General features: G+C 33.9%; 3 pseudogenes; 2 read left to right on the top strand and 1 right to left on the bottom strand.

Annotated features, from left to right (window-relative positions):
• Positions 1-7,413: 7,413 nt before the first annotated feature.
• On the top strand, positions 7,414-8,231 carry LOC114712492 (uncharacterized; annotated as a pseudogene).
• Positions 8,232-10,419: 2,188 nt separating this feature from the next.
• On the top strand, positions 10,420-11,303 carry LOC114712490 (uncharacterized; annotated as a pseudogene).
• Positions 11,304-12,853: 1,550 nt separating this feature from the next.
• LOC114712519 (uncharacterized) lies at positions 12,854-13,550 on the bottom strand (annotated as a pseudogene).
• Positions 13,551-13,599: the final 49 nt, after the last annotated feature.

Genomic DNA, 13,599 nt, shown 5'->3' with positions numbered 1-13,599 from the left:
CCAAGATGAGTTAAGATCAGATTCCTTTTGTTCATCTCCCAAACTCTAATGTACAGAGATTCTCAAATTTACGATGAAGTGCCTGTAGTTTTACAGAGTTTACTTTGTGAGGGCTAAAACTCAGTTTTCAAAATCTGTCATGCCTCGTTAGAAGTCGCTGCGGAAGCGACTCTAGAAAAAGGAAAAGGTTGTCATACATGACTTGCAGGAGGAAAAATAAAGCCTTTGCATCTTGCTTCTTAGTTTCCTTCAATCGTCATTGGTTGTCTTCAACCAAATCCCATAGGTCTTGAGATGGTAAGAGCGTCTTCATCTTGATAGACCAAAACTCGTATTTATCTCCATTGAAAATAGAAATTAATGGTTGTGAGGTCATAGAAACCCCACTAATTCTCAAGGAAGATCTATTGGTCACCGTATATGGTCGTGGTGAAAGACATTCAGTTCACTGTACTATCAAAAGAGGAAAAAAAAAAAGGGTTTTTTTTTTGGTGTTTGTGATCAAAGTATTACTTTTTGCATAATTGTTTTTTCGTCATCAATAATTATAATTTTTCCCATTTTTATAATAAAAGTATTTAATATATCAAATTTATACATGTGTTATTTACTATGAAGAAATAAAATAAGATAATTAATAAATTGTTATGAATATAATATCTTTATAGATATTCATATATCCATCATTATCTCCATTATCTCTCAATATTTTTAATATCTCTTCTTATTCCCGTTATCTGCAATTATCTTTTATTATTATGTTTTCTGTAGATTCCATCAAAAATATAAAGCTGTGCCTATAAACAAAGGTTATGTATGATGTATTGAGTATTTTTCAATGGAATATGAAATACTCACTCTTATTAATTTTCTTATCTTTTCTATTCTTCTTCTTTAATTATAAAACGTTATTAGCACGAGTGTTCTAACAAAAATATAGTACTTTGATCTTCTTCCTATTATTGTACACCATGTTTGGCGATCATCGCTTTAAAGAGGCATTAAATATATATCCAAAATGCCTTGAAGCCCTATTTTAGATTGTTCACTGTGAGCATGGGGAAGGGAAGGTCAGCTTGCATGACGTAAGCGGAAATCACCTTGAGAAGTCCGAATTCGAAAGCCTCACCGTTTAAGGTAACGGGGCTTTTTTGGAGATGCGATTGGCGAGGGATTCAATGAGGGTGGATTTGCCAGATCCACCGGCACTAAGCACTCCCATGATTTGTTCTTCTCCGGCATCACTGGAGATATTATTGAGTAGAATCTATTTCTTATTTTATTTTATAATTAGAAGTCATAAAATTTTATTTTCTATTTTATGATCAAAAGTTATAAAACTTTGTTATACTTTTTTATGTCCAGAAATCATAAAACTTTATTTTCTACTTTATAGCAAAAAGTCATAAAAAATTTGTTTTCTTTCTTACGGCTAAAAGCCATAAAACTTTATTTTCTACTTTATGACTAGAAACTATAAAAACTTTGTTATCATTTCTTATAGTCTTTTTTTATTTTATGACCAAAAACCATAAAACTTTATTTTTTATTTTATGGCCAGAAGCCATAAAAACTTTTCTTTCTTATAACTTTAATTTTTCAATTTTAATAACCAAAAGTCATAATTTTGATTTTCTAACATATGGCTAGAAGCCATATAATTTTTAATTCATGACTAGAAGTCATTCAAATTTGATTTTATCTCATTAAATGACTAGAAGTGATGTATATATTTATTTTTGAGAAATATTTATTGTTTATTTGTTATTTTTTTTAAATGCTTATATCCATGGAGACAATATACCAAATTTTGTCCCTTTCTCATTTAATTTTCTTTTCATTTGTTTCCTTCTGGTAATTTATGATTCTTTTTCTTCTTATTAACAAAGAGCATTGTAATTTGCATACATGCCAATTTTTTTTTAATATTATCTTTTGTGATAGTGTTACCATGTCAAACCTTACAAAAATTGAGGTTATTGCTCTTAATATCATTGGGAAGAACCACTTATCTTGGATATTAGATGCGAAAATTTACCTAAATGCCACTGGTTTGGGAGACATAATTAAGGAAGAAAATAAGACATCTAATTAAGAAAAGGCTAAAGTCATGATCTTTTCATACCATCATTTGCATGAAAGACTAAAAATGGAATATTTGACCACTAAATACCCACTTGTTCTTTGGAACAATTTGAAAAAAAAACGTATGACTACTAGAAAACTATCATTCTCCCAAAACTCGTTATGAATGAATGTACTTGTGCCTACCATATTTTAAATATGTTAGTGAGTATAATTCTGTGATATTTAGAATCAATTCTCAACTAAAATTATTTGGAGAAAAAGTCACTGATGAAGACATGTTAGAGAAAACATTCTCCACATTTCATGTATCCAATGTACTCCTGCAACAGCAATATCATGAAAAAGGCTTTAAAAAGTATTCTGAACTAATTTCTTGCCTTCTTGTAGCTGAGCAAAATAATGAGTTTTTAATCAAAAATCATGAATCTCGTCCAATCAAGTCCACTCCATTCCCATAAGCGAATGTAGCAGTAAATGGACCAACACGTAGTCATGGGGCGAGGACATGGACGTGCATGCGGTCGTCGCATTGACCATGGACGTGGTCGTGGTCGTAATCGGGGTAGTTCAAATTCCTACTCAAAGAGAGTAAAGAATGATGAGAATCACAAAAGAAAGACTAGTGGAAGTAATAACCACTCTAAAGATTCGTGTTATCGTTGTGGTGGAAATGATCATTAGTCATGTACCTATCGTATATCGAAACATTGGGTTGACCTTTGTCAAGAATCGCTTAGAAATAAAAGTAAAGGCAATAGCATAATGCTAAGGGTAGAAACCAATTTTGTTGATGCAGAGGGCGATTCTGATTATGGCAAGATGGATGTCACTTATTTGGATATTGCTGATTTCTTTGCTGATCCTAATGGAAAGTTGATCTTTAGTGAAGTTAAATTTCTATGACTTAGTTTTTTTTCCCATCTTCTTTTACAAAGTTTCTACTTTCAATGTTGTTATGTTTCCAGATTAATAAAATTATGAGTATTTTCCTTTTATTAATTTTGTTTTCTTCCCTTCCCCTCTCTTAACTATGTTCCTTGTAACGAAAAATGGTTCCTATTGACGTCAATCATGAAGATTTATGTCTTATTGATAGTGCAACAACTCATACAATACTTAGAAATAAAAAGTATTTCTCTTCTTTGGTAATGCAAGAAGCCAACATTCAGACTATATCTAGAAGTGCAAAACTGATTGAAGGCTACAGAAGAGCTAATATATTATTATCTGGAGGAACAATATTATACATTGATAGTGCATTTTACTCAACTAAGTCTAAAAGAAATTTGTTGAGTTTCAAGGATATCTGCAAGAATAGATACCATATCGAAACAATAATTGAGAAAAATCAAGAATATCTTGCTATTACAAAATCAACCTCTTTTAAAAAAAATACATACTAGAAAGATTGCCTGCATTTTCTTTTGGTTTGTACTACATAATTATTAGTACAATTGAAGTACATATCATTATAAACTAGCAGTTTACAAATGATAACAAATTTAATGTTTGACATGACTAGTTAGACCATCCCGTAACAATTATAATGCAAAAAATAATTGAGAATTCATGTGAACATTCATTGAAAAGTCAACAAACCACAATCTAATGTTTTCTCATGTAATGCATGTTCTAAGGGAAAGTTAATTGGTTAGCCATCACCAGGAAAACTAGAAAGTGAGCCTCTTACTTTTCTAGAACGCATACAGGGAGATATTTATGGACCAATACACCCACTATGCAGACCATTTCGATATTTTATGGGTCTGATTGATACATCAACAAGATGGTCTCATGTCTGTTTATTATCTTCGTGTAACCTGGTATTCACAAGATTATTGGTTCAATTAATTAGATTAAAAGCATATTTCTCTGATTTTCCCATTAAGAAAATATGTCTTGATAATGCTGGTGAATTTACTTCACAAGCTTTCAATGAGTATCGTATGTTTCTTGAAATTGATGTTGAACATCTTGTCGCTCATGTACACACACAAAATGGACTTGCACAATCATTGATCAAATATTTACAATTAATTGCAAGACCATTACTTATGAGATTAAATCTCTCAATTTCTGCTTGGGGACATGTAATTTTACATGCAGCAATGTTAATTCACATTAGGCCAACAAGTTATCTCAAATCCTTCCTTTTACAATTAGTTTTTGGTCAGGAACCCAATATTTCCCATCTAAGAACCTTTGGATGTATTGTATATGTTCCAATTACTCCCCTACAATGTACCAAGATGGGTCCTCAAAGAAGAATGAGAATATATGTTGGATATGAATCTCCTGTTATAAAAAGTATCTAGAACCGTTAACAGGAGATTCATTCACGACTCGATTTACTGATTGTTATTTTGATGAGTCAGTTTTTCCAACAATAAGGGAAGAAAATAAGAAGTTGGAAAAGGATATTATCTGAAAAGAATTATCACTCTCTCATCTTGATCCTCGCACAAAAGAATGTGAACTAGAAGTTCAAAAAATAGTCAATTTACTAAGTTTAGCTAATCAATTACTAGATGCATTTATTGACCTGAAGGGAGTAACAAAGTCACATATTCCATCTGTTAATGCTCCTATTAAAATTGATGTTCCTGATGGACAACCAGTTGTGAATGATTCTAAAGCACACATGAAGCGTGGCAGGCCCATCAATTCTAAAGATAAAAATCCTTGAAAGAAAAAAAGAGCTAAAAGTATAGATGGCCTAGTCGAGAATAATTTAGAAAAGTTAGCAACTCCAAAAGAGTCATTAGACAATGCTAATGTCCTAATTCTCACAGAAAGTCAGGTACATGAAATATGTGAAAATGATGAGATCTTAATTAGTTATGTTATGAATGGGATACGATGGGATTGAAGTGAAATCGACATCGATGATATTTTCTCTTATAATGTAGTGCTTGATATGATGAATGATAATAAGAATCATAAACCAAAGTCAATTAGTTAATGTAAACAAAGAAAAGATTGGCCAAAATGGAAAGATGCGATTAAGGTAGAATTAAAATTGCTAGAACAACGAAAGTTTTTGGACCATAGTCCTCACACTTGAAGATGTAAAACCAATTGGATATAAATGAGTTTTTGTGCAAAAGAGAAATGAAAAAGGTGAAATCATAAGATGCAAGGCCTCACTTGTTGCCTAAGGGTTTATGTAAAGACCTGGTATCGGTTTTGAAGAAACTTATTCATTAATAGTGGATGCAATGACTTTTCGATATTTGATTAGCCTTGCAGTAAATAAAGGGCTCAATTTGCATCTAATGAATGTTGTTACAACCTATTTGTATGGCACACTCGACTATGACATTTATATGAGATTCGTTAAATACTGAAATTGCTAGAAGCATACAATTCAAGCTCTCAAGAAGGATACTTAATTAAGTTAAACAAATCCCTATATGGATTAAAGAAATTAGGGCGAATGTGGTATAACAGGCTTAGTGAGTATCTATCGAGGGAAGGGTATAAAAATGATGTAATATGCCCATGCATTTTTATAAAAAGATCAGGAAATGAGTTTGTTACAATCGCTGTATATGTTGATGATATAAATATTATTAGAACTTCTGAAAAGCTTGAAAAGGTAGTGAATTGCCTAAAGAAAGAATTTGAAATGAAGGATCTAAGAAGAACAAAATTTTGCCTCGGATTACAAATTGAGTATTTGGAAAATGAAATTTGTGTGTATTAAGAAACTTATACAAAAAAGATCCTACAATGTTTTTAAATGGATAAATTACATTCATTATGTACTCTAATGATTGTAAGATCTTTAGAAGTAGATAAGGACTCTTTTAGACCTCGAGCAATAGGGAAAAAAGGTGGTGAAGAGTTACTTGGTCCAGAAGTACCATATCTTAATGTAATTAGAGCACTAATGTATCTTGCTAATTGTACATGACCTAATACATCATTTGCAGTTAACTTACTAGCAAGATATAGTTTTTCACCAACACGAAGGCATTGGAATGGAGTTAAACACATCCTTTATTATCTTAAGGGTGGAATGGAGTTAAACACATCCTTCCTTATCTTAAAGGTAAATTGGACATGGAATTATTTTATTTGAATGCACCCAAGAACAATCTTATTGGCTATGCAGATGTTGGATTTCGATCTGACCCACATGTTAGTAAATCACAAACAAATTATCTATTCACATGTGGTGGTACAGCCATTTCATGACGATCTATGAAACAAACTATATCAGTCACATCATCTAACCATGTAGAGATTCTAGCAATGCATAAAACAAGTCGGGAATGTGTATGGTTAAGGTCTTTAATACATCACACACGAACTACTTGTGGCTTATTTTTTGGTAAAATGATTCCAACAATACTATACGAAGACAATATTGCCTATATTACCCAATTAAAGGAAGGGCACATTAAAAGAGATAGAATAAAGCATATCTCACCAAAATTCTTCTTCACTTGTGACCACCAAAAGGATGGCAAAATTAATATCCAACAAATTCGTTTCAGTGAAAATTTAGTAGATCTACTCACTAAGTTACTTCCAGCCACCACGTTTGAGAGGCTAGTTCATGACATTGGACCTTCACAGACTCAGGGATATCAACTGACGTTGTCAAGAGGGGGAGTAAATGCATGCTGTACTCTTCTTTCCTTTGCCTATGGTTTTTCCCATTGGGTTTTTCTAGCAAGGTTTTTAACGAGGTAGAACTATGAAATATATTAATAAATGTTACACTCTTTTTTCTTCTACTAGGTTTTTGTCCCATAAGATTTTTCTTAGTAGAAGTTTTTTTAATGAGGCACATATTTAGTTATGGACATTTAAAGGGGAGTGTTATGAATATCCATATATCTACCATTATTTTTCTTATATCCCAGTATCTTCAATATCTCTTATTATTCCCATTATCTACAATTATTTTTTATTATTATGTTATCTGTAGATTCTATCAAAAATGTAAAGTTATGCCTATAAATAGAAGCTATGTATAATATATTGAGCACCCTTAAATGGAATATGAAATACTTTCTCTTATTGGTCTTCTTTTCTTCTCTATTCTTCTTCTTTATTTATAACATAATTTTCTTTTTCATAGATTTTTGCTTAAATTAATAATCTAATTTAAAATAAATGATACATCTATATGTATTATTTTTTATTATCATATGTAGAGCCACAGAGCTAAGCTGTAAATGTTCAAACTTTGATTTTATTTTATTTTTTTAGTCGTTGGCGTCTCTACGCAGAGCTTGTTCCCTCAAAACAAATAAATAATAAAAGAAAGAACCCAAGCCATTGCCCACACGGGCAGATCAGTCCTACAATCATATGCTAGTTTCCTTAACTGACATAATCGCAGCAACATGGCCAACAAAAAAAAATTGCAAGCAAGCAATTGTTGCAAACTTTATAAAACGAGGATGCTTGCAGGATCTCCATGACTCTGTTGAAAAACTTGTGCAACTTCCTCTCACCCAAGAAGCCATTCTCCATGAGCATCACGAAAATAGTGCGGACGAGCTTTTGGGTGGATCCTTAAAGCTCTTGGATGGGCCTACTGCAGCCAAAGATTCTCTACTTCATACAAAAGAACGCGCACGTGAACTTCAGTCGATCATGAGAGGAAAAAGAAGAAAAGATGGTGAAGTAGAACTTACAGTGGGGGCTAAGAAGTTTCGAACTTCCAGGAAGGTTGTGAGAAAGGCCATCTTGAAAGCCTTGGAGAGTATGAATGGTATAGCTAAGAAAGGAAGCTCATTATCATCATCGTCTACTTGTACTTTGGTTAGCTTATTAAGAGAAGTTGGAGGGGTGACTCTTTCCACATTTGAGTCTTTTTGAATTTTATCTCTGGATCAACACAAGCAAAACCAAACAGCTGGTTTTTGGTTTCCAAGCCAGTGCGCGCCAGAAGGGTGGCTTGTGCACAAAAAGCAGAAGAAAATGAATTTTCAGTAGTTGATGATGCAATCCAGAGCTTTGTGCTGAACTTGACAAGCAAGAGGGACAACAGTAATAATCTTCAAAACCAGTTGGAAAATTTGGAAACTCGAATCCGAGACCTTGAAGAAGGGCTTGAGTTTCTGTTCAGGCATTTGCTTAAAACTAGAGTTGCTCTTCTCAACATCCTCAATCACTGGTATTAATTGGGACATCAAACTTTTGCAGTGTCATATCTCTTGGTTTGGTGTGTGTGTGTGTGTGTGTGTAAATATATACGCGAACGTAGCTGTCTAAAGATACTTTTCGAGTTTACTTGTTATGCTTCAGAAAAATACCTAATCTATTAGCCCGACTTCTCTTCCATTAACAAAACAGTGTCATTCTTCCTGTGACCAAAAAAAAAAAAAAAAACAGTGCCTTTTTTCCCTGTAAAACTTTACGGTCCCGTCTAGTACGAAATATTAAAAATGAGAAATAGGGATTGAGATTGGAAGTATAAAGCTATATTAAAAAAATGTTTAGTTTAAGTAATTGTATGATGTTTGGGATTAGACAGACCCATATATATGGGATTGGAGAATACCATAAGGGGAGGTGGTATTCTCCAATTCTATCTATATGGGATTGCCTAATCCCATGTGATAAGAAATCACTCACGCTAAGTATCTTTTTAACATATGTTTTCAACTCTAATCCTAATTCTTATCTCTCATTTTCAATACTCCGTACCAAACGTAACCTGTATGTTTTCATACCAATAATCTCAAAGACATAAAGTCAGGCTCAATAACTTGGTGAATTCTCGGATCCACTTCAACTTCACATCTTTTATAAATATCAATATATTAACTGAAAACACTTCCCATGACAACTCTGCTAGTTACTTCGGGATGAGATCCTAAATAGATTTCCAACCTCTTGACTTGGCAATGTTTCATAACTCCGTATGCACTTTAACCAAGAACACATCAAATTTTTTAACCATAAATTTTCTTACCCTCATGAGCCTCAGCCCAACTCATCTAAACTTCCATTTGTTTATGGAAAAAAGAATAACTTCTCTCTTACAGGACAATCCACTACCATAACAAACACATGGAAGACACTGCTCTGTGTTCGTTTTTCCGACTCATGTCTCCTAGACCATTTGAGCAATTAATATCACGCGTAAATGAAGAATATACTACTAAATTAATAAAAGAAAAACCTGCAACAGAAAAAATTAGACAGGGGCTACCATTCTTTTATATAAAAGTGTGTTTCATTAGCTAAAATTGAGCTGGGGACATTGCATAAACATCTCCTTTCACTATTCAAAGATGACCCATTGCCAACATCTTAACATGAAGTTTTGTTCTACCCTTAATATATCTTGTTCTGGTCATGAAAATTCATAAACTGGAAGCTATTAAAATTATAACAGCTACTTCTCTTGCAGACAGAAGCCCCCATCACGATGTTGTGAGTTCCTTAATATCAATGAATTGTGTTGAGATGGGGATGCAAGACAACTCAGAAAGATTCCACCCTTCGCACATGACATATTTCAGGAACTCCATGTGATTCCAAAATTCAAATCCTTAGGGGATAACATGGAGTTTAAAGAACTAAAGCTATCACGTGTGGGTAATATGCAGCTCCATTTTTAAGAACAAGTCTGGTTGTCCACACGTTTTAACGGAAGAGTTACTGTATCCTTTTTTTTCGTTGGGCATAGAAAATCATCAGTTCTTTATTTTCTATTTCCTTCTCCTAAGAGAACAATGTGTAGTAATGATTACTGTGAATTTAGTTTTTGACAGTGCAGGGCCACTTTATTTTCTTAGCGTGTGGACAATTGATCAGTGCTTGTTTCCCTAAACATATAGTCCCTTCAGGAGAGAAACTCATTCTGTCATACACCTAGATAACGTTAAATGGACGCGTATGCTTGTTCATACACCTAGATAACGTTAAGTGGACACGTATGCTTGTTAAGGTTTGCTACAAATGTCCATCTTCCATTTGGTTAGCGTATTTATGCTACCTTAAATCTTACATTTGCTCATTACGCGTATCTGCACGTGTATAAGACTAGTCACATTTAATGAATGTACTATCTGTTTGGAAGATAAAAAAAGCAACTTTTGATATGCATATAACAACACAAGGAAGACTCTGAGTTGGGGTGTCATAATACAGGAGACAAGTGCATTGACATATCTGAGCGAAGTTTGGATCTGAATCTCAATCGGTTAGGACTCGTTGATATGTGCTAAGATGAGATTCTTCTTGTCCCCTGTACCAAAAATATAAATTGCACCCAACTCAAAGCAATGAAAGTAGATCTGTATATTCAATCTTACCTTCAATCTCAGGTCTTTCTCTTCTTTTTTCTCCTCTTGAGGAAAAATGGCTGCCTCTGATAACCATTGTCGATCAAACAGCTTGCCCTCTAAACCGCACCCCCTTATTCTGCAATGCAACGAACATTTGTGCAGATTAGAGGCTTCTACTCCTACATCTTTATCATCTTCTTCTTCTTCATCATCCTCATTTAGCCATAAACTAAGTGGCCTTCAGGATTTGCATGAAGCTGTTGAAAAGTTAGTTCAACTTTCCATTACTCGAGAAGCACTTGTCCAAGAGAGTCAAGAAAATTGGGTTGAAAAACTCTTGGATGGATCTCTTAGGCTCCTTGACGCGTGCACTGCAGCCAAAGATTCATTGTTGCATACAAAGGAGTGTGCGAGGGAAGTTCAATCAATCATGAGAAGAAAAAGAGGAGGTGAAATGGAGATCACTGTAGAGGTCAGAAAATACTTGACCTCTAGGAAGGTAGTCAAAAAGGCAATCTCCAAAGCCTTGGGAAATCTGAAGAGTGCTTCAAATAAGTGCAAGCTTTCTCCTTCGCACAAGAGTCAAAAAACTCCAGAATTGGTGAGCCTATTTAAAGATGTGGAAATAATTACTCTTCAGATTTTGGAGTCAATGTTGAGTTTTATCTCTGCATCAACACAGTCAAAGCCAAGCAACTGGTCTTTGGTTTCCAAGCTAATGCACAACAAAAGGATTTCTTGTACACAAGAAGCATATGAGAATGAATTTGCCAAAGTAGATTCTGCATTACAAGCCTTTGTGTTCCACACAACAAGAAAGTCAGAGAATTTGATAATTTGCAGAATCTGTTGGAAGAATTGGAGTTGGTGATTCAAGACGTTGTGGAAGGACTTGAAAAACTTTTCAAGAGATTTATCAAAACTAGAGTTGCCCTCCTTAACATTCTCAATCACTAGTTGTGCAAATTGGTCACAAAGTTTTGTAATTTTGACCAAAATCAGCTTTTTACATGCACTTGTACATACAAAACATTGAAGTTATTGTTATCTTTTTACATAAATTAAATACTCTTACTCAACATTTGGCTGTTATCTAGTTTTCTATTCTCTGAATATTTGTTGTCGATTGCCCCTCTCTCTCTCTGAACATTTACCTTTGTGCTAAGTCATTAAGTTTGTCAATTTCGTGATATTTGTTTCAAAACTAACCTCATATCCTACAACGCAGGATTTTACTTTGAAACTGACATACCATTTATCCAAGCTCAGTGAAATAGAATTTTCAAGAAACCATCTCAAATTATTATGTGCTCAAAACTTAATTCATTGATTCCCTGCTAATAGAAGATAGTAAAGATCTGGAGTTCTTGGCATACAAGTTTCATGGCATGTGACATATGAATCTTGCATGGGATCTATGCCCAAACTTACCTCAAATCAAATACAGTACAAAGAAAATAAATTTAAAAAATGAATAAATGATATATAAATTAATAAAATTTACCAAGGGAGACTTTATCTAAGATGAAAAATTAGAACCTATGTACCTCGTGAAATTTCACTACCTACGTAGCTGAAAAAGGTTTTCTTTTCCCCCCCCCCCCCAAAAAAAATAAAATGCAGTGCATCTTAAGTTTGATTTTATTTTTTACCATAAAGGGAAATTGTGGCAAAAAAAGGGGCCTATGATTGTATGCTTTTAGGTTATAGCTATGAGGTTCTAGGTAAGTTAAATGATCTCTATTCTTGATCCAGATCACAAATAATGTCAGACTTATCAACACCATCTCATTAACATGAACACTATAGCTAAGAATTTCGTTTTTTTTATTCAAACTTGCAATAGTCTTATCTGTATTCTATTTATATTACAAATGCAAGTGTGACGTTTCATGTCTTTCTCTATATAATGTACAAATTAAATTGCCCCTTGCAGATTAAAAATTCATATAACTTCATATGATGATCTGCTCCACGTGTTGCCAAATAATCTTTAGCATTATTGTTAAGCGTGTTTGCAAAACTCTGTGAAGTTGATCCATTATTACATAGAGAATACTAGTTTGTTGCCCATTGACTAATGAACAAAGGCAACAAAGTTCACGTTGTTCAACGCAATTATACCATATAATAATTGAGCCACTTACCTGTGCATGTGTTGGCCACAGACGTTTATGTGGATGCTTTGATTCCATTTGATTTGAATTGAATGATTGAATTCTATGTGTTTCTGGTAGAAATAAATCCATGTTTATAATGTAAAACATAGTATATTTACAGTTTCACCAGAAATTAACATGTGGTTATTTTGTTTTTCATAAAAATGGAGACAAGATTCGCAAGGTTGGAAAGAAGAAAGATGATCAAAAAGCAATAACGTGATTCCAAGATAAGATATACCCAGTAAAAGAACAGTATCATTAATCACATTCATGTACAAGTATGGGACACTCATGAGGGAAAAATTGAATTTGAGTGTCCAAGGTTATCCTAAATAATTTGTGTAACTAGTTGTTGAAGATGTTGAGAAGGGAAACTCTGTTTCTGATAAGTCTCCTTGAAAGGCATTCAACTCCTATTTCAAGATCTTGAATGCACATCTCCAAAGTTTCCAAATCGCCTTGCAATTGTCTGGGATGCATGCTTTTGACTGATGAGAGACTTCAAAGCTGAATCTACCTTCTCAAACTCATTTGTGACTATTTCCTGAGAGTCACAAGCTACTCTTTTTGGCTTCATTAGCTTGGAAATTGCAGACCACCTGCTTTGTTTTGATTGTCCCTTTGGATCAGAAATGAAGGACAAGAGAGATTCTAATGTGCCCACGGCGACTGCTTCTGCTTCTGTCAACATGCTAAGAATGTCATTTTCTTTGGCTTCAGAAGAAACTGTGAAGCCATTTCTTATTCCTTTGATATTTCCTAAGGCATTTCTAATTGCCTTCTTCACATTCTTCCGGGAAGCCAAATAATTTCCAGCCACAACTGTGAATGCAGCTTCAGCTCCTCTTCTTCTAATGGCTGAATGAATTTCGTACACGGATTCTCTTGACTGCACAAGACAATCTTTAGCAGTACCACAGATATCCAAGAGCCTTAGAGACCCATCCAGTAGTTTATCAACACACTTTTGGCTGCAATCTTGTGCTAAGACCTGTTGGGTGGTTGACAATTGAAGTAACTTGTCAGAAGAGTCCTGTAAATCCTGCAAGCCACTGAGTTTTGTGGCTTAAAGAGGATGAGAGGCAGATTCA

The sequence above is a fragment of the Neltuma alba genome, unplaced genomic scaffold (genome assembly GCF_004799145.2).
Source record: "Neltuma alba isolate B1F8T4 unplaced genomic scaffold, ASM479914v2 tig00011367_pilon, whole genome shotgun sequence".
In the NCBI taxonomy this organism is placed as follows: Eukaryota; Viridiplantae; Streptophyta; class Magnoliopsida; order Fabales; family Fabaceae; genus Neltuma; species Neltuma alba.
The sequence above is the reverse complement of the archived record's forward strand: the minus strand, read 5'-3'. Positions and strand labels throughout refer to the sequence as shown.